This window comes from Nomascus leucogenys, chromosome 12 (assembly GCF_006542625.1).
Source record: "Nomascus leucogenys isolate Asia chromosome 12, Asia_NLE_v1, whole genome shotgun sequence".
Lineage (NCBI taxonomy): Eukaryota > Metazoa > Chordata > Mammalia > Primates > Hylobatidae > Nomascus > Nomascus leucogenys.
In genome coordinates this window covers 53,391,633-53,415,855 of record NC_044392.1, presented here as the reverse complement: position 1 = coordinate 53,415,855, position 24,223 = coordinate 53,391,633, and positions in this window count along the sequence as shown.

Below are 24,223 nucleotides of genomic sequence, written 5' to 3'. Positions count from 1 at the left end.
CTTGACCAGCAGGACATGTATGTTTATTTCAAATATTTGAGTCCTTTTGCTTGATCTTTTCATAAGTTGCTCTCACTTCAGTCCCCTGATGGCTTTAAATCTTGCTACTGTGCTCACAATTTCTCAGAGTAGAACATTTTTAGAGAAAGATCTAGACATCTCTGCTTTTTCTAGGAAAAACAAAAACACAAAAACTAAAAACCCTGCAACTCTCAGGATAGACTGGATTATGCTGAGGTAACAAATTAACCCTAAAATCCCAGTGGATCGTCAAAACAAAGGTTTATATTTTGTTTCACTACATGCTCATCACAAGTTAGTGAGATGCTCTGCTCCTAGGGCTACTCAGGCACCAGGAGCAACTCCAGGTAGTTCCTCAGGGACCCAGGTTGAAGGTGATTACACCATCTGGTTATGTCCCTACTGTAGAAGACAAAGAGGACCTCATAGCATTCTTCTATGCCTAGGCCCAGAATGAACATCATCCCACTTCAGTTTATAGCCCATTAGCTAGTGCAAGTCACAAGTCAAGTACTAGGAAATGTGGTCTTTTCTGTGCGCAGAAATAAGAGAAGAACCAAAAAAAGTATGCAAACACATGCACATCACCGTTGCCTACATTAAGATTTTATGCTTCAAGAAGAGTGAAGCCAACAGAAAAGGCTGAACATAAAGGAAATCTCTAAGCCTGGACACCCGGTGGATCCAGAATAACCAAAACAGAATTAAAATACTTACTGAGTACTTACTGAGTACTTTTCTCAAGATTAATGCAAATTTCTATTCTGCCTTTAATTCCTTGATTTTTAAAAATATTTTAAGATATTTGCCAAGCTTTTACATTTTAGGTTATAAAAGAATTTCCAAGGCCCGGTATGGTGGTTCATGCCTGTAATCCCAACACTTTGGGAGGCCAAGATGAGAGGACCACTTGAGCCCAAGAGTTCAAGGCCAGCTTGGGCAACATAGTGAGATCCCATCTCTACAGAAGATAATAAAATTTAAAAATTAGGAGGGCATAGTGGCATGTGCCTGTAGTCCCAGCTACTCAGGAGGCTGAGGTGGGAAGGTCACTTGAGCCCAGGTGGTTGAGGCTGCAGTGAGCTATGATGACACCACTGCACCCCAGCTTGGGCAATAGGGCAAGACCCTGTCCAAAAAAAAAAAAAAAAAGAAAAGAAAAAAGAAATGATCTTCCAAGAAGAAAGGTTGATACTAATTTTTAAATGTGAGGTCGATCACTACTTGGTTCACATTAAATTTTCTAGCAAATCTCGGGTTCCTGGTTTGCAAGATTTGCTAGATTTGCTTCCTGATTTCCCTTGGTTTGCTTCTCTTTGTTCAGAAGATAAATTCACACTCAAAGTAGCACAGTGCCTGACACAGATGTAAATGCTAAGCATATATACCAATGCTTAGGAATAACAAATAAATGAGTGTGAAATTAGAAGCATCGCTACCAAGAATATTTATACAAATATCTAGACTTATACTCCATGCTACAACAATAAAATCCAAAATCAATGTGTCTTACCTTTTGCATATGATCATTAATGCCAAAGGGCAGTACTGATTTTATTAAAAGAACAATTAGAAAAAATGAAGAGAGATTTTTCCGTTTTCTTCCAATTTTGAATCTGTCCTCCTTTTCCCATTTTCCCCATTTTCACAGATTCTTATGATAAAGTTTTCATTTCTCAAGGAGCCAACGTCACCCCAGACTCACACAAGGGAACACAACTGTGTTATCATTGCTTGTCTGAAGGAAGGGAAGTCACCAATCCTCCTTCGAACAGGAAACCTTGTGGCAAATAATTGTGAATGCAGAGCACACCTGAGCAGAAAAAAAATGCTGACTGGAACTGTGCAATAAGTTTCTTCCATGTTGGAAGAGTTTGACTTACAACTCAGCCATTCTCTGCTACTTATATAAGAGCAAAGTCATGTCAAAAAAGAAGCCAAAAGGAAACAGAATGTTCTCCATTGCAAGAATGACTGAAGTTTCGCCAATTAAACTTTTCCTCAGGCATGAACATAAGTAATAACCTAACACATCCTGAGTACTACTTTGTGCTATGCAGCCTGCTAAACACACTACATGCATTAAGGTTCTCAAAAGTGGAAGTAATGCTCCCAGTATTTGTGCAGGATAAAAAGAAAATATTAAATTATTTGTTTTTATTTTGTAACCTTATTATTTAATTTACATTTTTTGCATTTTATTATTTACATCATACTGTATATAGTATATCGGTACCTATATAAAATAAATATATACTTGCACACACATATATGTTGACAGCATACAAATAGCAGTTTCAGCTCAGTTTATTTTTAATTGATGAGAAAGGATTATTATTATTATTGTTAGTTATCATTATTCCTGTTTACAGAAAAGGAAACTGAGGCTTAAAGAGGTTAAAAGGACTTACCCAAAGTGTCAAAGTTGGTAAATGGCAGAGCTGGAATTCAAAGAGTCTGATTCCAAAGTCTATATAGTCCGGCGTGATCATTAAAGGAATTCCTCGTGTTCAAAGACTGGTGCTTGAAAACCAAGCTCATTTGTGCCTGCAGAAATGCCAACCTCTGGGGTAGAAGAAATGTCATAGTTTGATCATCTTCCACACTGAAATAGGAGGAAAAGCAGAAGAAAAGAAACTGAGGGTACCAATGCCAGACAGTCGCTAGGTAGTAAATGGAAAAGAATTTAAAGAAAGTGAAAATCACAGGAAAATATCACAACATTTGGTTGGCACCCTATTCCTCACCCAGCCCCTTAATGTCTTTCTACAGAAGTCAGATTCCTGGTGCAGGCGGTTCATTGTTTGAACATGCAGTAATGGACACATCCAGATTCCTAACACTGGGGAGTTCAGAGGCAATCAACAGGGATTGAGACACTTACAGCTTCATCTTGTGCTGATTGAGCACTGAGGGATATGTATCCCCATGCGGTCCCTAAGAGCTACACCCACGGGAGAAACATTTTATGTTGTTCAAAATATTTGGCGCTATGGTTGTTATCTTCAATTTTCTTAACTAGTAATGAGTGATCCTAGTAAGTGTTAAACCAATATGCACTAGGCTCTCTGTAGGATATTCATTATAGAAGGCTTTGAAGTGAGGAAGAAGTTTAGAGTTTAGGGAAAATTTTTAAAACAACTCTATATTATAGGCATTTTAAAAAATAAGTGCAGTGGAATTCTTTAGAGGTAACCAAGTTTCTCAGGATATCTTTGAGGCAGTGATAAAGATTTAAGTTTTAAAAATCACTATCAAACCCTTTTGTGCAGCATTTGCATAAATTCTCAAACAATGGGACTGTTTTCACGTAAATTTCTTTTCAGGGAGATTCCTGCTTTCTGAAGGCAGTGTAACTGTAGCTGAGTTACATAAAGTGACATTTTATTGCCTCCTGTGGAAGATGCTTTGCACTAATGATCAGAAATCTGATGTCTCAAGGTAGGAATTAGATGATCCGTGGCTCAAAGTGTGAAAAGAGAAAATGGGGCCTTTATGTTTTAGTTAATTACTTCTGGCTAAAATGTGGGGAGCGCTCCCTGGACCTTCTGGGACTCCTGGAATCCGGAAACCCATCTACAAAACCTAAAGGATTGAAGCAGTTGACCTCATCACAGGAGTGACCACCGGGGGAAAAAAAGTGATTCACAAATCCAAGCCCGATTTCAGTGAGAAATTTTTCTGTGTTTCATAAATCTGCCTTTTTTCTCTAACTGCCCTTGCCACCTAGCAAGCCAGGAACAGAGAGACCAAAAATCAGCATAAATATGGAATATGCAGTCGGAAATGTGGAAATAGAGCTTGCTACCCAGGGAGAACAAAGCTTTTACCCCTCTGGGGCTTCACTGTGAAAAAGAAACAACACTGCTTGTTTTGTCTTATTTTCCCAGATACTTCTATTTGAAAAATATAGTAAATCAATTAATCAATTTTTCTCTCCCTCCTATCCACGCCCCCTCATTTCTCCAGTTCTCTAATTCTGTAATTCCTGAGGTCTCTAATTCCTGAGTACTCCTAGGGGAGTTCAGCTTACTACAAGAGAATTTTTTTGTGGCTGTTCTCAAACTCCATATTCCATTTGCAGAGAACACTGTTCCTTAATTCTGTTTGAGTTTCAAAGAGAAAAAGCTCATACCAGTTTAGATTACCCACAATCCTCAATGCACATCGAACAAAATTGTCATTCCTAATGGCAAAGTTCAGGATATAACTGTGTTAGTTAATTTAATCATTTACCATGAAATACCAGGTGTCCTAATCTTATATATAGTTCTTAAGTTGGCTGCATATTTTTGTGCAATTGAATACTGACCCTACATGAAGAATACAAGAATTTTGTTTTTAAGTAAATGTTGTTAGAAATAAAATGTTTCTACTGGAAAAAAAAATACGTTATTAGAAGCACTGTGAATTTTTCTCCAGTGCTTGAAGAGCGACCACTGCAGCAAGCCTGGCTTATGTTGGTGGCATTCTGCCCTGCCACTACCTCCAGCATATCCACAGACCTTTATTTTTATTATTTTATGACCACATGCAGGATTCTGGCTCCAAGGACTCCTTAGGAAAAGTAGAAGAGCACTCTGAAAACTGGACAGCAGGAAGTGATGAACTGGCATTGCACGCCAACAACACACTCTGCTTGTAGGCCTTACTCTCCAGATACCTGATGTATTACTGGAGAAGCAAATGCAACAAGGCAAAGATGTCTCCATTTTCTGTCAAAGCAAGGCCTCAACTATGGTGTCATTGAGGCCCTGAATCTCCGCAGCCAGCCGGTCAGACCCCATCAACAGCTGCAGCAAGCAGGGCTGAGTAGGGGAATGGGAGGCGATAGGAGCCAATGAGGGCTGAGCCCGCAGCTCTGTGTGTGACTGGAGCAGAGAGAGAGGCCAGGGCCAGAGGAAACCCCAGCAGCAAGGGAAAAACAGATTGACTCTCAGTGACTCATTTAGCTCCTGGGTTGGACAGATCTCTCCCCTGCTGGCAATTTGGCTCTGCATCAATAGTTCGAATACCCGGCTGAAGAGCTTGAAATAATTAGGGGGAAAAATCTGCAAAACTGCTAGCCATTCAATTCTTTACTCTGTGCTGAAAGACACACTACAAATGACATCTAGGTTATTAAATATGAAGTCACTGGATTTGCTACCCATTTGGTCCAAAAGCAGAAAACTGGATAAAACTCAAATTTATAATTCAGTGTAGATGGCCTGTTTGTCCTTGAGGCAATCCATGAATTTTGGCTGGGCAGGTGCTGCGAATGTGGAAGTAATGTCGGGGGGAAGGGGGATGAACAAGGTTTGTATCCCCCTTGACTCGGCTTACACCCCCTGGGGAAAAAAAAAATGAAAATGTCAATAAAGACTGTGAATGTGAAGAGAAATGGAATCTGAGCCCAGAGTTTAGTAGCTGGCAGTTTAAACTTTATATACTTTAGGCTGACAGGCGTCTGGATTTCCTGTACTTTATATCCAATGTACAAAAACAGAAGCAACAGGCTCATTTGGTATCAGTAAAGTCAGTTAAAATTATAGAGACATCCCTTGGAGCAAATCTCCAGTCTTGTATTTGCATATTTAGGAACTAGAGATTAAGACAGGCCATTCCACTTATTAGAGCAGTGCTGCTATAGTTAATAGTCTGTCAGCATTTCCATTATAAACCCCGTTTTTCGGTGTTTTAATATCTCAGCTATTAGAAATCACATCAGGCTGAAAAGTGGTCTTCAGCCTCTCAGGCCTTGGCAGGGTGAGCTGGTGGTGGTGGTGGTGATGGGGTTTGGGAAACCAGCAAAGACATTTAAATCAAGCCAACTGTTTTTACATTGGATATTAACAGTAAATATGAAATCAGAGATTTCAAGGGGAGTTGGGGAATTATTCTCCTCCCTCAACACCGCCCCCCCCCCCAAATTATCTTTCCCCTGTCTTATCCTTGTCAGTATCAGGGCTTCACTCTCTATTTAAAGGGAAGACTCGGATTTTAAGGCAAAGATCCAAAGTTTTGGCTTGGCAAAATAGTTTTCCTCACTTCATTGGAATTGTGGGGGTAGGGGAGAGCATCAGAGTAAAGCAAAGATGTTGAAGACATTCATTTATTCATTCATTCATAAAGAATTGGCTCATGCAATCATGGAGGCTGCTAAGTCCAAAATCTGCAGGTTAGGTGGGCAGGCTGGAGGCTCAGAGAAGAGCTGATGTTGCAGTTTGAGTCCAAAGGCAGTCTGCTGTCAGAATTTCCTCTTCCTTAGTGGAGGTCAGCCTTTTCCTTATGACCTTCAACTGATTGGATGAGGTCCATTCACATTATGGCACATAATATTAACCATCACAGAGGCTAAGCTGCTTTACTCAGTCTATGATTTAAATGTTAATCTCTTCTAAAAAATACCTTTGCAGCAATATCCAGACATCTTTGACCAAATATCTGGGTACCAGGGCCTAGCCAAGTCACACACAAAATTAACCATTGCAGGGACCATATTTTAAAGATCTCCTGTACATCAAATCCTGGGCTTGGCCTTGGAGACACAAAATTAATGACACTCTCCTTGTCCTCAAGAAACTTATGATCTACCATCACACTGGTACCAAGTTTTCACAATAAAATTACAGACTCAATAGCTGGTTCCATGCTTTGCTTTCTCTTTTTGGCGACTTGAGATATCCCCTGCACAGAGGCACAATTGTGAGTGTGCTTAGCTGCATTCTCAAGAGAAGGCACTGCTATCTAGGGACTCCTTATCACATAGGAAGACAGCCTGCTCTTTCCAAACCAAATTCTTGTAAATTCACCTGACACAACCTGCCAAGTAACTCAGTGATATTCAAAGCTCCCTTGGGATTTGAGGACAAATTGGAAAAAGAGAAAAGAGGAAGCAGCTTGCTTTGTCAAGTCATTCATTAAAAAAAAAAAATCAGTATTGGCTCCTGTTATATGGCTCCTTGATAAATTTTAGAAGCCACACAAATGCACCTTCAACTGGACAACCATAGAGCAGTTTTAAAAATTCCTACACTACCTGGCGGAGTTTCCAGCCCCTCTACAGAAGTGCACACCTGTGCAAAAAACTTCATCAGAAGAGAACCTTAAGGGATAGTCTGACACTAGGGAATCCCAATGTGTATAACCAGTGGTCCTTGCTATCTGACTCCGAGAGCTACACTGAGTAATAGAAGCAACTCTCCTTGCCCTGTCCTCTAGGTTTCTATTATACTTGGAGTAGGTAAGCTTTATTTTATTTGCTCAAGATATGTCACACCCCTGGACACACAGAATAAAAATTCAAAGTCCTCCTAGAGAGGCAGAGAATATCATCACTGTATCACTCCATTTTACTTTATTGAAAACCTTAAAAGTAAATATAAAACGACAAATTACAGTGCTGCTACTGTTGCTTGCTGTCTGGGAAAAAAAGAAATGTTGGATAAGACGGTCAAAATGTGCCAATTCAATCCCCTGAGAATGGTCACCTAACCTTTATCAAGAGATGTGACATACCATCTAAAGAATGGCTGCCCAGGTCACACCTGTAATCCCAGGACTTTGGAAGGCTGAGGCAGGCAAATTCCTTGAACTCAGGAGTTCAAGACCAGACTGGGCAACATGGTAAAACCCCATCTCTACCAAAAATTCAAAAAAAAAAAAAAAAAAAGCTAGGCATGGTAGTGCGTGCCTGTGGTCCCAGCTACTTGGGAGGCTGAGGTGGGAGGATTGCCTGAACCCCAGGGGTGGAGGTTGCAGTGACCTGAGATTGCACCATTGCACTTTAGCCTGGGTGACAGAGTGAGACCCTATCTCAAAAATAAATAAAGAATGACTGCCCTCAATGCCTAGGAGCTTGACTCTGCTTTACTTCTGCCCTTTCGATTCTCTGTGAAATGAACAGGACTTACGTAATTGCTTTCAGCAGCATCTTTGAATTACAATTACATAATAAGACACACACCAGGATGTGTGTAGTTGTGTAATAACAGCATGCCTCACTATGCTAGGCTGGTGGCCAATAACCACCTAGTCATGCTATTATATTATAAGAACATATGCCCTCAAGGCATGTTGAAATTATTCTGGGGATCTCTAAAGGAAAGCTGACTGATCAAAAGAGAACCCCAACTTAAAAAGCTATAAAATAAATAATTTTTAAAAATCTGACAGTAATCCCAACAAGAGACAAAAAAATTACACCTACCCCCCCCCAAAAACAAAAACAAAAACAAAAAACAAAACCTATAGTGTAAAATCAAAGTCAAAGTGTTGTGTAATGATTCACTTACGTCACAACAGGATTTAAGATGACAGTGTTAATAAGGAAAAAACAAGCAGCTGGCCAGAAGTCAGGTGTCGTGATGCCCTCTTCATAGTTGGTCAGAGTGAAGACTACAGAGGAGTTATGTCTCAACCCAGAAAGTTCTAGCTTCTTTGGAGCCTACTCCTTCCCAAGAAAATGACACCCCAAAGGCTCTATAAACTTTCCACACTTTGAACTTCTGTGTTGTTCTCATAGTCATCAGATCAAAAAATAATCTCAGAAATGTGAGATCAGACTTTTGCAGTTGAACCTCCCCAATGGTATTTTCCTTACAGTGAAAGTATGTGCTAGGATAAAGTTCCCACACTTTATTCTTACAGCACAAGATATGTATATGTTATATATATAGTATGTGTACATACGTTTCAATACCTAATTTTTCTGTATATGCGAACTACATTTCCATCTCTTCCACTCTTCTAACTTATTTGGCAGGAAAAAAACCTCATGCATCAAAAATAAGGCAGTATGAGATGAGGGGAGAGGTGGGAGAGACACTTTTGCAATTTATAAAATATTAGTTTGTCACTTCTTAGATAAGGTTGTATCAATACAAGTTATCATATCAAGGTAAACATAAATGTACATGTGTAATATACTTCTAATTCACAATTGATGTTTTATTTTTTCCTTATGCTATTAGAGCCTTAAAATATAGAAGTTTTGATCATTACTGTAATGGGCTGAATTATGTCTCCCCTCTCCCCTAGATTCATATGTTGAAGTCCTAACCCCCAGTGCCTGAGAATATAACTGTATGAGGAGATAAAGTCTTTAAAGAAGTAATATGTTAGAGGAGGTTATTCAGGTGGGCCCTATTCCAATATGACTGGTGATATGCTTTGGCTGTATATCCACCCAAATCTCATCTTGAATTGTAGCTCCCGTAATTCCCACATGTTGTAGGAGGGACCTGGTGAGAGATAATTGAATCATGGAGGTGGTTTACCTCATACCTTTTTTTTTTTTTTTTTTTGAGATGGAGTCTCACTCTGCCACCCAGGCTGGATTGCAGTGGTGCAATCTTAGCTGGCTGCAACCTCCACCTCCTGGTTTTAAGCAATTCTCCTGCCTCAGCCTCCCGAGTAGCAGGGATTACATGCACATGCCACCACACCCAGGTAATTTTTGTGTTTTTGTAGAGATGGAGTTCCACTATGTTGGCCAGGCTGGTCTTGAACTCATGACCTCAAGTGATCCACACGTCTCTACCTCCCAAAATGTTGGGATTACAGCCGTGAACCACCACGCCCAGCCCTCATACTGTTCTTGTGGTAGTGAATAAGTCTCACAGGCTTTGATAGTTTTATAAGGGGAAACCCTTTTTGCTTGGCTCTCATTTTCTTCTCTTGCCTGCTGCCATCCATGTAAGACATGACTTTGCTCCTCCTTGCCCTCTGCCATGATTTGAGGCCTCCCCAGCCATGTGGAACCATAAGTCCATTAAACCTCTTTCCTTTATAAATTACCCAGTCTTGGGTATGTTCTTATTAGCAGTGTGAGAACAGACTAATACAACTGATGTCCTTATAAGAAGAGGAAATTTGGACACAGACATGTACAAAGGGAAGACTGTGAAGACCGAGGTGGAAGATGGCCATCCACAAGCCAAGGGGAAAGGCCCCAGAGGAAACCAAACCTGCAGACACCTTGATCTTGGACTTCTAGCCTCCAAAGTTGTGAGGAAATAAATGTTGTTTAAGCCACCTAGTCTGTAGTAGTTTGTTATGGCAGTACACAGCTATTACATTATTATATCAACTGCACACTTATTACATCAACAAACTTTTTTTTAAACAATGCTGAGTATAAGTAATGAGAATAGAATGGAGAGGAAAACAAGGTCCATGTTGTTTTAGGGCTTACAGTCCACCAAAAAATAATTTTGACAGGACATGCATAGGAAAGGCAGCAAATATAGTTTATATAAAACCCATAAAAAATATGGGTTTTAATCTATTACGTATGTGGCATTTCCAAAATGCCATACGTAAAGTGATTTTGAATATTTTCAGTGATCTTAAAGGACATCAATTGAGTACTTCAGTCACCTTAACAAACAAAAGTATTCAATGATTCAACAAATGACCTGCAACTAATGACTCAATCTAAACCCAGTCTAAACCCCCATTGAGTTAAATTTGAGGAAGTACCTACAGAATTATTGGTACTTCTCCACAGGGTGCTGGACTGGCTCTCACCCACTTCAGTTATGCACATCTCTTCCCAACTTCATGTTCAGTAATATCAGATGAGTTGCTTGAAATCAGCTCCCCTCACACTGCCCCCTGAAGGCTTCACTTCAAGTCTGCCCTGTTCTGGAGCCTGTTGTTAAACCTTTGCCAGCACGCCATTAGTCAGGGTGCGCCCCCATCAACAAGACAGCTTAAAGACATTTAGAAAGCAAAACCATGACAGAAAATGTCAAAGGGGAAGAGAGGGATATACAAATATGGAAATAAAATAATAAAGTGGAAGATTCTGATGCATTAAGCTAGAGCAGCAGTTCTCAAATGTTACGTCCTATATCCAAATCACCCAGAGATATAGGATGGGGCCAGGGAATTGAATTTCTAAAAAGTTCCCTGGCTATCCCACTGCACTAGACCATCGGTATGGCTTTTTCTCCTAACACCAGTTCGTCTCCTGTGCTTACCACCTTGTTGAGGAGGGGTGGAAGTGCATGGCAGGTGTGGCTAATGCCATTGGATTGGCAGCTCTTGGTAAAGGAAACTGATGGCCATGTATAAACAATGTTTAAGCTGAAGTCCAGTGAAATGGTCCCTGGGGACCCATAAGCTGCTCACAGCCAGGGAGGCAGCACTGCCCAATGTTGCCCCCACCATGGAAAAAAATACATGCCAAACACCTTCATCTAGCCCTGAAGGTATTTTTACCAGGCTTATGTAGAAGGTGGTTTGGCTAAAACAGCTTAAGTTGGCATATGCAGAAAGACAGAATCTTAGAGCCACAGTGAATTATTTGTTTGGAAGGCAGGACCCTATTAAGATGTTGCCTTATCCATATCTGGATCACCACAATGGAAATCATGCCCCTGGAGACAGAAATCTACAAGCCACAAAGACAGGGAGAAAGCTAACATGACATTACTGGGAAGGTGAGTATACAGTAATTAGATCTCACAAAATAAGGATGATAGAAGAATTCCATTGTGTTCACATTTCTTACCCTCTGTAATGTTGAAGGTCTGAAATTTGGTTGTAAATACGTTGATAACTTTTTTTCCAAATTACATTCCCAAGAAACAGATAAAAACTGAACACAGGTTGAAGTTTGGCTATTGTATAAATATGCAGTTACTGAAAGCACTGGTGATAACACTGTCAGAAGTGAAAAATTATAGATGATTAATAAGAAATTGTTGAAAGAAATGGTTCTTGCCAAACAAAACATCAATGAGATTGAAAACAATTTTCATTGACAAAACATGTGCCTGTTGGGCATTCCAGAGGAATGTGATGGGAATAAATTTGACTGAACCTTTAAAAGGGTTTTTACTTGTTGATTCAGATCTTTCTGCTAAATCCCTCAGTGTCAAAATGCTGTTTTGCCTTTCCTACAAGCTCTGGACATACCCCATCACAGACTATGTTGTGTGAATCTGAAGACTGCTTTAGAAATGAGTTCCCAAATTGCTCAAGAAATAGTTTAGGCTGTAATTCTGAAAAGCCTTCTGCTCACTGAGGTCCTGTGGGGGAAGTTTAGCCAATAAAGGAAAGAGAGAAAGAAAGGAAGAAAGAAAGAGAGAGAGAGAGAGAGAAAGAAAGAAAGAAAGAAAGAAAGAAAGAAAGAAAGAAAGAAAGAAAGAAAAAAAAAAAGAAAGAAAAAAAGAAAGAAAGAAATTAAACTCAAAAGCAAACTTTGGAACCACGACAAACATGGAAGCCATGTGTATACCGTGTTGTCAGCATTTCCTGAAGAAGCTGTGTGTGGGAAAGAGAAAGAAAGAAAGAGAAAGAGAAAGAAAGAAGAAAGAAGAAAGAAAGAAAGAAAGAAAGAAAGAAAGAAAGAAAGAAAGAAAGAAAGAAAGAAAGAAAGAGAAAGAAAGAAAGAAAGAAATTAAACTCAAAAGCAAACTTTGGAACCACGACAAACATGGAAGCCATGTGTATACCGTGTTGTCAGCATTTCCTGAAGAAGCTGTGTATGGGTTTCAGGGAGGGCTCTGGGATGATAATCTGGAAATGACGAAGCATTCTTTTATGTATTTTATTGTAGTACAGGTCTAATAAAAGTTAAGCATTACAAATGTTAATAGTGCATTAATTGTAAGTTAAAACAATAATTTGATACTATTTTTCCGACCACAAATTGGCAAAAAAATTTAAAAGTGAGAACATAGGGTTTGGTAATGAAATAGGAAAATGGGTGAACACTCAAATACAGTTTGTGGAAATATAAATTGATAGAACCTTTTTCAGGGACAACTTGGTAGTATCTATCAAGATTCCAAATATACCTATCCTATGAGGCAGCAGAATGCATATGAGTTAAGGACAGACTCTGGATTCAGAGATCCTGGATTCCAATCCTGGCTCTACCATTTAGAACCATGAGATCTCAAACAAGTTACTTAACCTCTCTGAGCCTAAGTTTATCATCTGCAAAACTGAGATAATAATAGTATCTACTAGTATCTATAACTCATGGGGTTGTCATGGGAATTTTAAAAGTTGATATTGGTAAAGTGTTTACACTGGTGCCTGGCATATAGGAAGTGCCCAGAACCCTAATTCAAGGAAAACATTCTATAAAACTTCTAGCCAAATGCCTAGGTTCAATACAACATGGCTTCTCACAACATATAAATGGAAACTAACTCTAGATGTCCAACACTGAGAAAATATGTAAATAAATGATAGTACATCAGTGTAATTGAATAGTTTATAGCCCTTTAAAGAGTAAGGTAGGCTGGGCACAGTGGCTCACGCCTGTAATCCCAACGCTTTGCGAGGCTGAGGAGGGCGGATCACGAGGTCAGGAGATCGAGACCATCCTGGCTAACACGGTGAAACCCCATCTCTACTAAAAAATAGAAAAAATTAGCTGGGTATGGTGGAGGGCGCCTGTAGTCCCAAGCTACTTGTGAGGCTGAGGTGAGGCAGGAGAATGGTGTGAACCTGGGAGGCGGAGCTTGCACTGAGCCAAGATTGTGCCACTGCACTCCAGCCTGGGTGACAAAGTGAGACTCTGTCTCAAAAAAAAAAAAAAGAGTGAGGTAGAGCTATGTGTACCCCAAGAACAACATATTGCTGAGTACAAAAACAAATTGTTAAACAGCACGTTCAGTAGAATCTCGTTATTATAAAAGTGAAGTTTCTGTGTGTGTGTGTGTGTGTGTGTGCATATGTGTACCTGAAAAGATATATACCATACTTACCAGTGATCACCTCTGAGGAGTGAGATTAGAGCAGCGAAGAGACTTTCAATTCTTACTTTATACACTTCTGTATTGTTTGAACCTTTGAAAATGAACTTAAATTATTTTATAATTTAAAAAGTTTTTAAATCACTAGTCTGAGCATAGTTTAGATTTAAATAATTATTCTTTCTCTCTCTCTTTTTTTTTTTTAAGATTCAGATTCATAGCCATGGGATGAATGCTACTGTTATCATTGACATAGATGACCAGCCAGGAAATAAGATTGTATGAATAGTCCATTTAGTTAAATGTTTTGGCCACTTAGATCTATGTGAATGTGAGCATAAAATGTGGAAACACTTAGGAAACAAGCTTTCGTTGTGTAGTATAATAGGGGGTAATGAGATTTGGTCAATCTGTCAGCGATTTAAACCTACCCGATCCTAAAGAAAAACAGGCCTAAAATATTTCAAATGTGAGGTTATATTAAAAACCACAGTTTCAAACTGTGAAGCTAAACAAATCAGTTGTTTCAGTTTATCGTCTCAGGGAAAGCACAGTGTAATACTTGAAGGACCTGAAGAAGAACCAAAAGGAGGGGTAACATTCCCAGCAGCTAGCACTTTGATCCAATACCAGGGCTTTCATTGGCCAAATTATTTTCAAAGATACTGCCTGACCGAAGCACTTCTGCAGTAAAAGTATCTCTGTGTTAGTCAATGGAATGGGGGAATGTTAAAATTGAAAGAGGCCTTTGAGACCAGCTAGGTCAGTGTCCACATTTCACAGAAGAGGACACTGAGTTCTGGAAAGATCATGGGACTTTGTAACAAAACCAAATTACAGCTCAGGTCAACTGACCATCAGTAGAGTATGCCTTCTAATACACTACTGTCCTCACACTTTTTGTATTTTAATGTAATGGTTTTAAAATGCACATGGGAAAAATAAATATAAACTATAATATAGAAAACAAAAGCTTCCAGAGAAGAGTTCACTTCCTATTCTTGTACTCCAAGTCCCAGTTCCTCCCCTCAGATATGACCACTGTGCTCCTCAGATATGACCACTGTGTTTTTTGTTTTGGTTTGGTTTTGGTTTTCGAGACAAGTCTCACTCTGTTGCCTAGGCTGGAGTACAGTGGTGTGATCGTGGCTCACTGCAGCCTCAACTTCCTGGACTCAAGTGATCCTCCCAGGTCAGCCTCCTGCATAGTTGGGAGTATACGTGTGCACCACCATGTCCAGCTAATTTTTTGTATATTTTTGTAGAGACAGGATTTCACCATGTTGCCCAGGCTGGTCTTGAACTCCTGGGCTCAAGTGATCTACTCACTTCGGCCTCCCGAAGTTCTGGGATTACACCTGTGAGCCACTGTGCCCAGCCTTAACTACTGTCAGCGGTTCCTCTGACAGTCTTTCAGAGATACTCTATGAACTTCTAAGCAAGTGTATATATGTGTGCATGCATGTGTGCAGCATATTATATATACAGTTGACCCTTGAACAACATGGGCTTGAACTGTATGGGTCCACCTATACATGGATTCTTTTCCACCTCTGCCACCCCCAAGACAACAAGACCAACCCCTCCTCTTCCTCCTCCTCCTCAGCCTATTCAATGTAAAGATGATGAGGATGAAAACCTTTATGGTGATCCACTTCCACTTAATGAATAGTAAATGTATTTTCTCTTCCTTATGGTTTCTTAATAACATTTTAACTTACTTTAAGAATATTGTATATAACACATATAACACACAAAATATGTATGTGTTAATTGACTGTGTATGTTATCAGTAAGGCTTCCGATCCATAGTAGGCTATTGATTTTTAAGTTCTGGGGGAGTAAAAAGTCATATGCAAATTTGCAACTGTGTTGAGGGGGTAGGTGCCCCTAACGACCAATTGTTCAAGGGTCAACTGTCCTATCAAGCTTCTTGTTTATTTCTTTGTTTTCACTTAAATATATCATGCAAATTATTCCTTATCAATACATGTTAATCTTCTCTCATTATTTTTAATGGCTGCACATTATTTCATTACATTATAATATATCACAATTTATTTCATCAGTCCCATTTCAATAGATATTTAGACCTTTTTGTCTTTTGTATTACAAACATGCTATTATCAATAAAAAGTACTCATATACACATTTTTAAGCACCTGTCCAAGTATGTGTGGAGTATACATCTGATAAATTCTTAGATGTGGAATTTAGCCAAAGAGTATATTTAATTTTGATAAGCATTGCCAAATTTTTCTCCAAAAAGGTATATTAATTTACACTCCTACAAAGAAAGTATAGTCATTATTTGACTTTTATTTGTGATTTTTTCTTCACTTATTAAATGATGAGTTCCTTGAAGAAAGAAACCATAGCTTCTACAACTTGATTCCAATGCCCATGGCCATACATATCATCATTCTTTAACAAATATTGAATGACCAGAACTGTGCCAAAGACTGAAATATAAAAATAGATATATATTATTTCCTATAGAGGTAGACTAGTTATCTCAGAGTAACCCGTCTGCTGAGAAAAAGTAAAATGAAATTGGGAAATATATTTTTTAAAAACCCACACCTTCCAAAAGCACCAAATAGTTAATCAAATAAGAAATTGCCCAGTCAAAATCTAGAAAAAATGAAGCCCCTATATTAAAATCTGTTTGGCCCTAATGAGATTTGCTTATCCCAAAGAAATAACTGCAAAACTGCATTTGCTTAGGGCAGGTGGGGGTCTTTCAGGGCAGAGGAAACAAGACTTAAAGCTCAGGGTCCACCGAAGCTTAAGACTCTGGTAAATCACCTGCCACTGTAAGGTAGAACCTAGCAAGGTTATCACTTAAGGGTAAGGGTAAACCAGAATTAAACCAGTCCTTCAAAAGACTTGCAGCCTAGCTTCTCATCATTTGGCTCTTTTAGGGAACCTGAAGCCTTGAACTTCGATTAAGATAGTCCTGCATTAGTAGCATCTCTAGAATCCTGGCAGAAACAAATTAAAATACTCTCTCGTCAGAGGCACTATCATCTTATGTCTCAAAGTATTCCTAAAATACATTGAATAGCACACAAAGAAAACAAAATGCATAGGAAACAAGATACCATGAGCAAGAACCAGTTAAAACAAGAAGATAGTAGAAACGGACCAACAAAGACTTCATATATTGGGATTATTAGATACCAACTATAAAACAACTATGCCTACCAAGCCTTAAAAAAGAAAAAAAGAAGGAAAAGAAAGAAAGAAAAGAAAAGCTTCAAAATTTCAGAAAGACACTGAGGGGGAAAAGTGACATAATTTTGAAAAGGGGAAATATAATAACAAATTATGAATTAATTGAGTGAGTTTAAGGGCATATTAGACATAACTGAAGAAAGAATTATTGAACAGAAAAATAAGTCAGAATAAACTTTCCATATTATAGCACAAAGAGACAAAAACATAGAAAATATAGCAGAGAGGATAAGAGAGAGGGAGAACATCCTGAAAAAGTCTAACATATATTTAATTACAGTTTTAAAAGACAGAGAAATGGAGCAAAGGCAGTATTTAAATTTTTATGGCTAAAATGGCTGAGAATTTTGGAGGACTGACTCACAGAGCTTAAGAATCCCATGCAGGATAAAGGAAAAAGAAATCTACACCAAGATTCACCCTGAGATATTGCAGAAAACAAAAGAAAAAGTGAAAAAATCTTTATAGCATCTAGAAAAAAATTTTTAAACTTCTAAAGCACAAAAATAAAAACCAAAGGAAAAATGGGAATATATTCTCCATGTTCTTATAGAAAATAAAAACTATTATAGAACTTCATAGCCAGCAAAATATTCTTCAAGCATGAAAGTAAAATACAGACATTTTCAGACAAACAAGAATTGAGAGAATTCACAAACAACTGACTTAGGCTAAAGGGTCAGACACAGAAAGGATTAAGAACTTTAAAAATGGTAAATATATGGGTAAACATAAATATTGACCTTAAAAGCTGTAATATGCATCTTACAGAGTGTTAAAATATACAGAATTAAAATTTATAGCAACTACATGTTGCCAGCTAGAAACTAGGGAGAAAGGGAAGTTTTGTTAAATTATTCTAAGGTCCTGAACTCTTGACTTCAGGTAATCCACACACCTCACCCCATCTCTACTAAAAATACAAAGATTAGCTGGGTGTGGTGGTGCACACCTGTAATCCCAGCTACTCGGGAAGCTGAGGCAGGAGAATCACTTGAACCTAGTAGGTGGAGGTTGCCATGAGCCGAGATTGCACCATTGCACTCCAGCCTGGGGGACAAGAGCAAATCTCCATCTCAAAAAAAAAAAAAATTATTCTAAGGTCCTTATACTCATTCCAGAAAGACAGTAAAGGTACTGATTAACATTAGACTTTAGGCCAGGCATGGTAGCTCACGCCTGTAAACCCAGCACTTTGGGAGGCCAGGGTGGGAGGATTGCTTGAGCCTAGAAGTCTGAGACCAGCCTGGGCAATATAGCGAGACCTCATTGCTACAAAAAATAAACAAAACGAGCCAGGTGTGGTGGTGTGTGTCTGTAGTCCCAGCTACTGGGGAGGCTGAGGTGGGAGGATCGTTTAAGCTGGGGAAGTTGAGGATGTAGTGAGCTGTGATTGCATCACTGCACTCCAGTCTGGGCCACAAAGTGAGACCCTGTCTTTAAATTAAAAAAAAAAAAAAAAAAAAAAAAAAAAAAAAAAAAGACTTTGCTAAGGAAAGGGTGAATATTGTGTGATTTCTAGAGCCAGAGAGCCACTGCTCAAAGAATAGAAAAAGAGTACATTAGTTTCATATCAACAGAAAAGGAAAAAAAATAGATGGTAAGAAAAAATAGTCAGTTCAAAAGAAAGGCAAGAAAGGTGAGAAAAAGAAACATAGATCTGGGGGACCAAACTAAAAGCACAAAATAAGATGGTTGTTTTTTGGCTGGGTGCGGTGGCTCACACCTGTAATCCCAGCACTTTGGGAGGCCCAGGTGAGCAGATCACTTGAGGCCAGGAGTTCAAGACCATCCTGGCCAACACAGGGAAACCCTGTCTCTACTAAAAATACAAAAAATTAGCTGTGGCTGGGCACAGCGGGAGGCCAAGGCAGGCAGATCACTTGAGGTCAGGTGTTCAAGACCAACCTGGCCAACATGGTGAAACCCCATCTCTACTGGGTCATATTCATTCTTACTCTCTGTCCCACTCAATATCTCCTCCTGGAGCCCCTGGAGCTGCCAGGTGCTTATCTGTCAGGCGATGCCCCCAGCTGAGGAATAAGGGACCCATGTCCTCAGGAGGAAGGAGGGTCACTTGAGGTAACGAGCACCATCTGGGTCCTTGGAGAGGACACATGGAAGACGCTCAGTGAGTGTCGGGGGATGCGTAGTCCCTGACACGTGCCCCAATAACTTCGAGTAGTTAAACTGATTTCTTCCCACTGATGACTTTTTGCTTCTCCATGGATTCCCACACCCCCAGTCAGGACTCACCCACTTGGCTCCAACACTCTCACCTGCTGGCTTTTCCAGGAGTCCAGAGCACTAACCAGGCTCCAGGCAAGAAGACAGAATGAATTCCTTTTGTTTCATTCTCTAGTGACTTCTTCCCGCTGTCTACTAGGGCATTTGTTTCTCACCATGTCTTCTCTCTCTCATTCGTCTTATTTTTCCAAAATTTTTTCCAATTTCAATGGACTAGATTATAATGTTAGTGATTATAATGTTAATTCAACATCTTCCACATCCCTATGTAATAATTTCTTCCAATAGATTTTTATATATAAATATATGCATTTATGTCATTTGTTATATACATTATGCATATTTGGCATGTATTTTTAATAAAATGTAGATATATGCAATATACCTACCTGTATGATCATTTAATCAATATCCCATGCTTAGTCTTCCCAATTCTTTTCTCTCATATGTTCATTTAACGTTGATTTTGCTTGATTTTTAGAATCTCCTCCCTCCCAAAACACAGCCTGTATCCAGTGTGATTTCCTTGCCTTTGCCTTATCTACCTGGAAGCTATTTGGGTTTATTAGTCCTAAATTTTTTGAATATGTTTGTCAGTTGGGATCACCTTTTCCTCCTGGCAATCTTGTCATTACCGGGTGATGCATGAGAAATCAACAATACAGAAAGTATCAAAATGTCTTCCTTGGCTTCCCTTTACCCCTTGGATTTTCTTGTTCAAGGCCGCTTTCCTTCTCTGATGCTCCTCTTGGGTGGAAGAGAACGTCACAGTAAGATCATGGATGACAGTTAACGCTGTTGGGTGTGGTTTCATTTTCAGAGCTGGGTTTAGAGCCTTCCCTTGGAATGAAGAACCCTCCCCAGCTGGAAGGTGATGCTCTTGAAGGCTCAGCTGACAACACACATGGGCATCAAGTCATTGGCCACATTCATGCCTCAAGTGTCCTAAAACCAAAGATGATCAAAAGAAAACTGCCGTTCAGCAAGTGGAGACTGGCATGCAGATTCCCTGGCCTGCAAGCTTAGGGTACGAAGGTAATCACATCTATGGCTCTTAGCTGCACTCTCTCCTTATTTCTCTCTGTCTATGATGACAGCTCCTTCTCCCACAGCTTTTCTCTTCCCTATTTGTTCTCTCCAGCAGCTGCTGTCACCTCTGTCTGGTCTTACCTCTGTGTCCCATGGGCTGCCACCCTGCCAGGAGCTTCTGGTCCTCATCGCCTGTTCGCTCTCTGAACTCTGCTCTGTTCCCACTGCTGCTGTCCTGAGAGTCCCTCTCACGGCCACAGGAGAGCCCAGACTCCTTGTCCCCCTCCAAGTGCATGGTGTGAGCTGCTAAACACAGGGTTCTTTGCTGGAATCGCACAGCTTGAGTAATTTGCCTTTCCTTCCTGCATCTCAAACTCCATTGCCCCTTTCTGCTGGGAGCATTGCTTTAATACGTCATTTATACACAGATTTTTCTCTTGGGACAGCTTTTGAGCAACCCAACTAAGTCAAACTTTAACCCTCACCTTGTACATGGGAATGAGAAGTGTTAAAAATGAGCACTAAGAACTCAAATGAAAAACTAAATTAGAACCTGGGTCACAGACGAGAGTTCCCTACTAGCCTGGAGTCAGATATGTCTTCAGCTCTAGATGGGCAACCTTATGCCAATGTGGATGAAGTTTCCAGGGACTGTGTCTGCTCCCCACGGAGTCACTTAGCTGACATTAACTGGAGAACATTTATGACATTCCAAAGGGACCTCAGCCAAAGGTAGATGCAGAGGGCAGGGCAGGACTTTGAACCTGCATAGACCACGAGGTACATTCTCACCTCTCTCCTTTATATTTCGCATATCTACTTCTACAAGCTCAGTTAGAGTCTAAAACACAACTCGGGTGAATCTTGAGGACAGAGAAATACGAGAGCATTTAATGAATTAACTTTGAGAAAAGTGAGTCCAGGAGCCAGCTTTATGTCTACATAAGATGATAGACAAGAACCTATCTACCTACAGGACAGACTTTGCCTCAGACCAGCCCAAGCGAGAGATTTAACTGAAATTGTCAGAAGAAAGACTAAAATCCATAGAGCCACAGAGAATGAAGGCAATCATGAGAGAAATGAGGATAGGAAAGAAAATGATGGGAAATCAGGTTGGTTCATTCATCGTCTCTAAATCCTGCTACCATGTAATAAGCATCTGGTGAGATTTCAATCAAGATGAATGCCTTGAACTGACATCTTGAGATTCTCACTTAAATGGTCTGGGGTGTGATTTGAGCATCAGTACCTTTAAAAAACTTCCATGATATTCTAATATACAACCGAAGATGACAAGGACCACTGGTCTACTCTGACCTCAGGTTTTCAACATGGAGATGACCACATGTGTGGCTACTCCACACAAAAGGTTGAGCATCCATCAGACATTGATGGGATCTGTATTCACCTCTCAATAGTCGTGTTTGTAGAACGTAGAAAAAAATCAAAAAGAAAAACAAGAAAATAGGTGGATTAGACCTATAGTCTCTCTACTTAAAGCACACTTGCTTAATTTTAAATACAAGTAAAATAAGACATAGTCATTATATTGAAACCCAGTATACATATTGAATATTACACATATTCAAATTTAGTATTTTCTTTTCAATTTTATTTTATTGTATTTTATGTTTTATTTTATTTTATTTTCAAGACAGAATCTCGCTCTGTCACCCAGGCTGAAGTGCAGTGGTGCAGTCTCAGCTCACTGCAACCTCCACCTCACAGCTTCAACAATTCTCATGCCTCAGCCTCCTGAGTAGCTGGGATTACAGGTATATGCCACCACACTTGGCTGATTTTTGTATTTTTTTAGTAGAGGCATGGTTTCACCATGTTGGGAAGGCTAGTCTCGAACTCCTGGCCTCAAGTGATCCATCCACCTCGGCCTCCCTGGAATTTAGGCATGAGCCATCATGCCCAGACTTCTTTTCAATTTTAAAATAAATTTTGCAGTTTACATTTCCACACACTGATTCCAGAGCCCATGAATGGGTTCAGCACTGCGATGTAAAAATTCCACTTTGCTCAATTCTTGTCATTCAGCCAAATCCTCAAAGAGAACTCGTAGTTCTCACTCAACTAGAGAGAACATAATAATAAGTAAAAACTGAAACTTGGCCGGGCGTGGTGGCTCATGCTTCTAATTCCAACACTTTGGGAGGCCAAGGAGGGTGGATCATCTGAGGTCAGGAGTTCGAGACCAGCCTGACCAACATGGCGAAACCCTGTCTCTACTAAAAATACAAAAATTAGCTGGACGTGATGGCACGTGCCTGTAATCTCAGCTATTTGGGAGGCTGAGGCAGGAGAATCGCTTGAGCCTGGAAGGCAGAGGTTGCAGTGAGCTGAGATCACACCACTACACTCCAGCCTGGGTGATAGGGCGAGACTCTATCTAAAAAAAAAAGAAATAATAATAATAATAATAAAGCTGAAACTCAGGAAGAGATGATATATGAATACTTTTTTATGCTACCCTTGACGCTGGCATAAAATACTAAAAAAAAATCTTTCCCAACAAACCACTTTGGGAAAAATATAACAGGGAGAGGAGAACGTAATAAAACACAAACTAATCCTTTTCACTTTCTACTTCAGAGTTTTGTTGATCAGGTATTGAGAATATTCCTAGAAATGCCTTAGGGTGTAACCAGGTGTGGAATCAACTTCAGGGAATTAGGGATAATAAGATGGGCCATGGTTACAATCACCACCGTTCCTTTGTAATTCCATTTGACTCTTTCCTTTTCCTTTTTTTCTGATCCTTTTTGGAAGAACACATGATATTTCTTTTGTCTTTTTCTCATTTTTTATTTTAACCCACAAAACAAGCAGCAGTGACATCATATTTCTTTGTGAAAACTCATTCCTATCCTAGCCAAGGTGACCCAGCAACCTCTAGTGACTGTCGAGAACTCCAGATTGGAGAATTGACTCTCCCTTCTCTCCAGCTTATTGAAAGGGACTTCGTGCATGGGTTCTAGTTTCAGGGTTGTCAATAGCAAGTCATGTGGCTTTAGTTAAGTCAGCCCTGTGGCATCACTGCTCCTCTGTTGTAAAAGGCAGAACTGGATGTGCTTGTGGTCTGAGGTCCTTCCTGTATCTCACCTCCAGGGTTCTTCCCATGGCCCTGCCCACCCTTCCCTAAGAGATGGGGACATGGAGTGGTAAGGGGGTGGGTTTCTCTGCAAAAGGTCCTTTCCTTCTGCAGCCCTCTGTTTCTGAGCTTTCATGGTTGATGCTGAGAACATCCTCACCGAGAGGTGTGAAAAGCCATCACTCTGCTCCAGACAGAAGGAATCAGGAGGAAAGGGACTGATGTCACCGGCTGCTGGTTGGGCAGAGCTGGGGTCCCTATATCCTTCACCTCAAACTGACTGGAAGTTCAAGGGCATTTACTTTTCACTTGTGGATAGCACTTGCCTCTTCACCCAGCCTGAGGCTCACCCTTCAGCTCATCCTCCTAGCAGGAGCTCAGTCTGCCCCTGGGCTATCACCACTTAGCAGTCTCTAGACTCAGCCATCAGCAGGACCTGACAAAGATGCCCATTTGATCTTTCCTTCTCTGTCTCCTACAGATACTGAATGCTGCTGGAACAATGAAAAGAAAGAACGGATGTCACAAAAAGCATTTTCATTTAATTAAAAAAAACTAAAAGAGCAAAGCAATTGAAAGCTCAACACAACACAGGAGGGATCCATGGCTGAGGATTGTATTTCAGAACCACTGACTGCTCTTGACAATTGTTAACCCACTAGGCTCCTTTGGTTAGAGAAGCCACAGTCCTTTAGCCTCTACTTGATATCAATACTTAGGAAGACCAAAGCCAGAGGGACAAACAGCATTGAGAGGCTTTAGCCCTGCTCCTCTCACTTCCATCCTGTAGAGAACAGGGACTTTGCCGGTGCAGAATATGAACAATGCCATGTTCTTGCTAAAAATGCTTAGCCTGAGTTTCATAGGAGGTAATCACCAGACAACT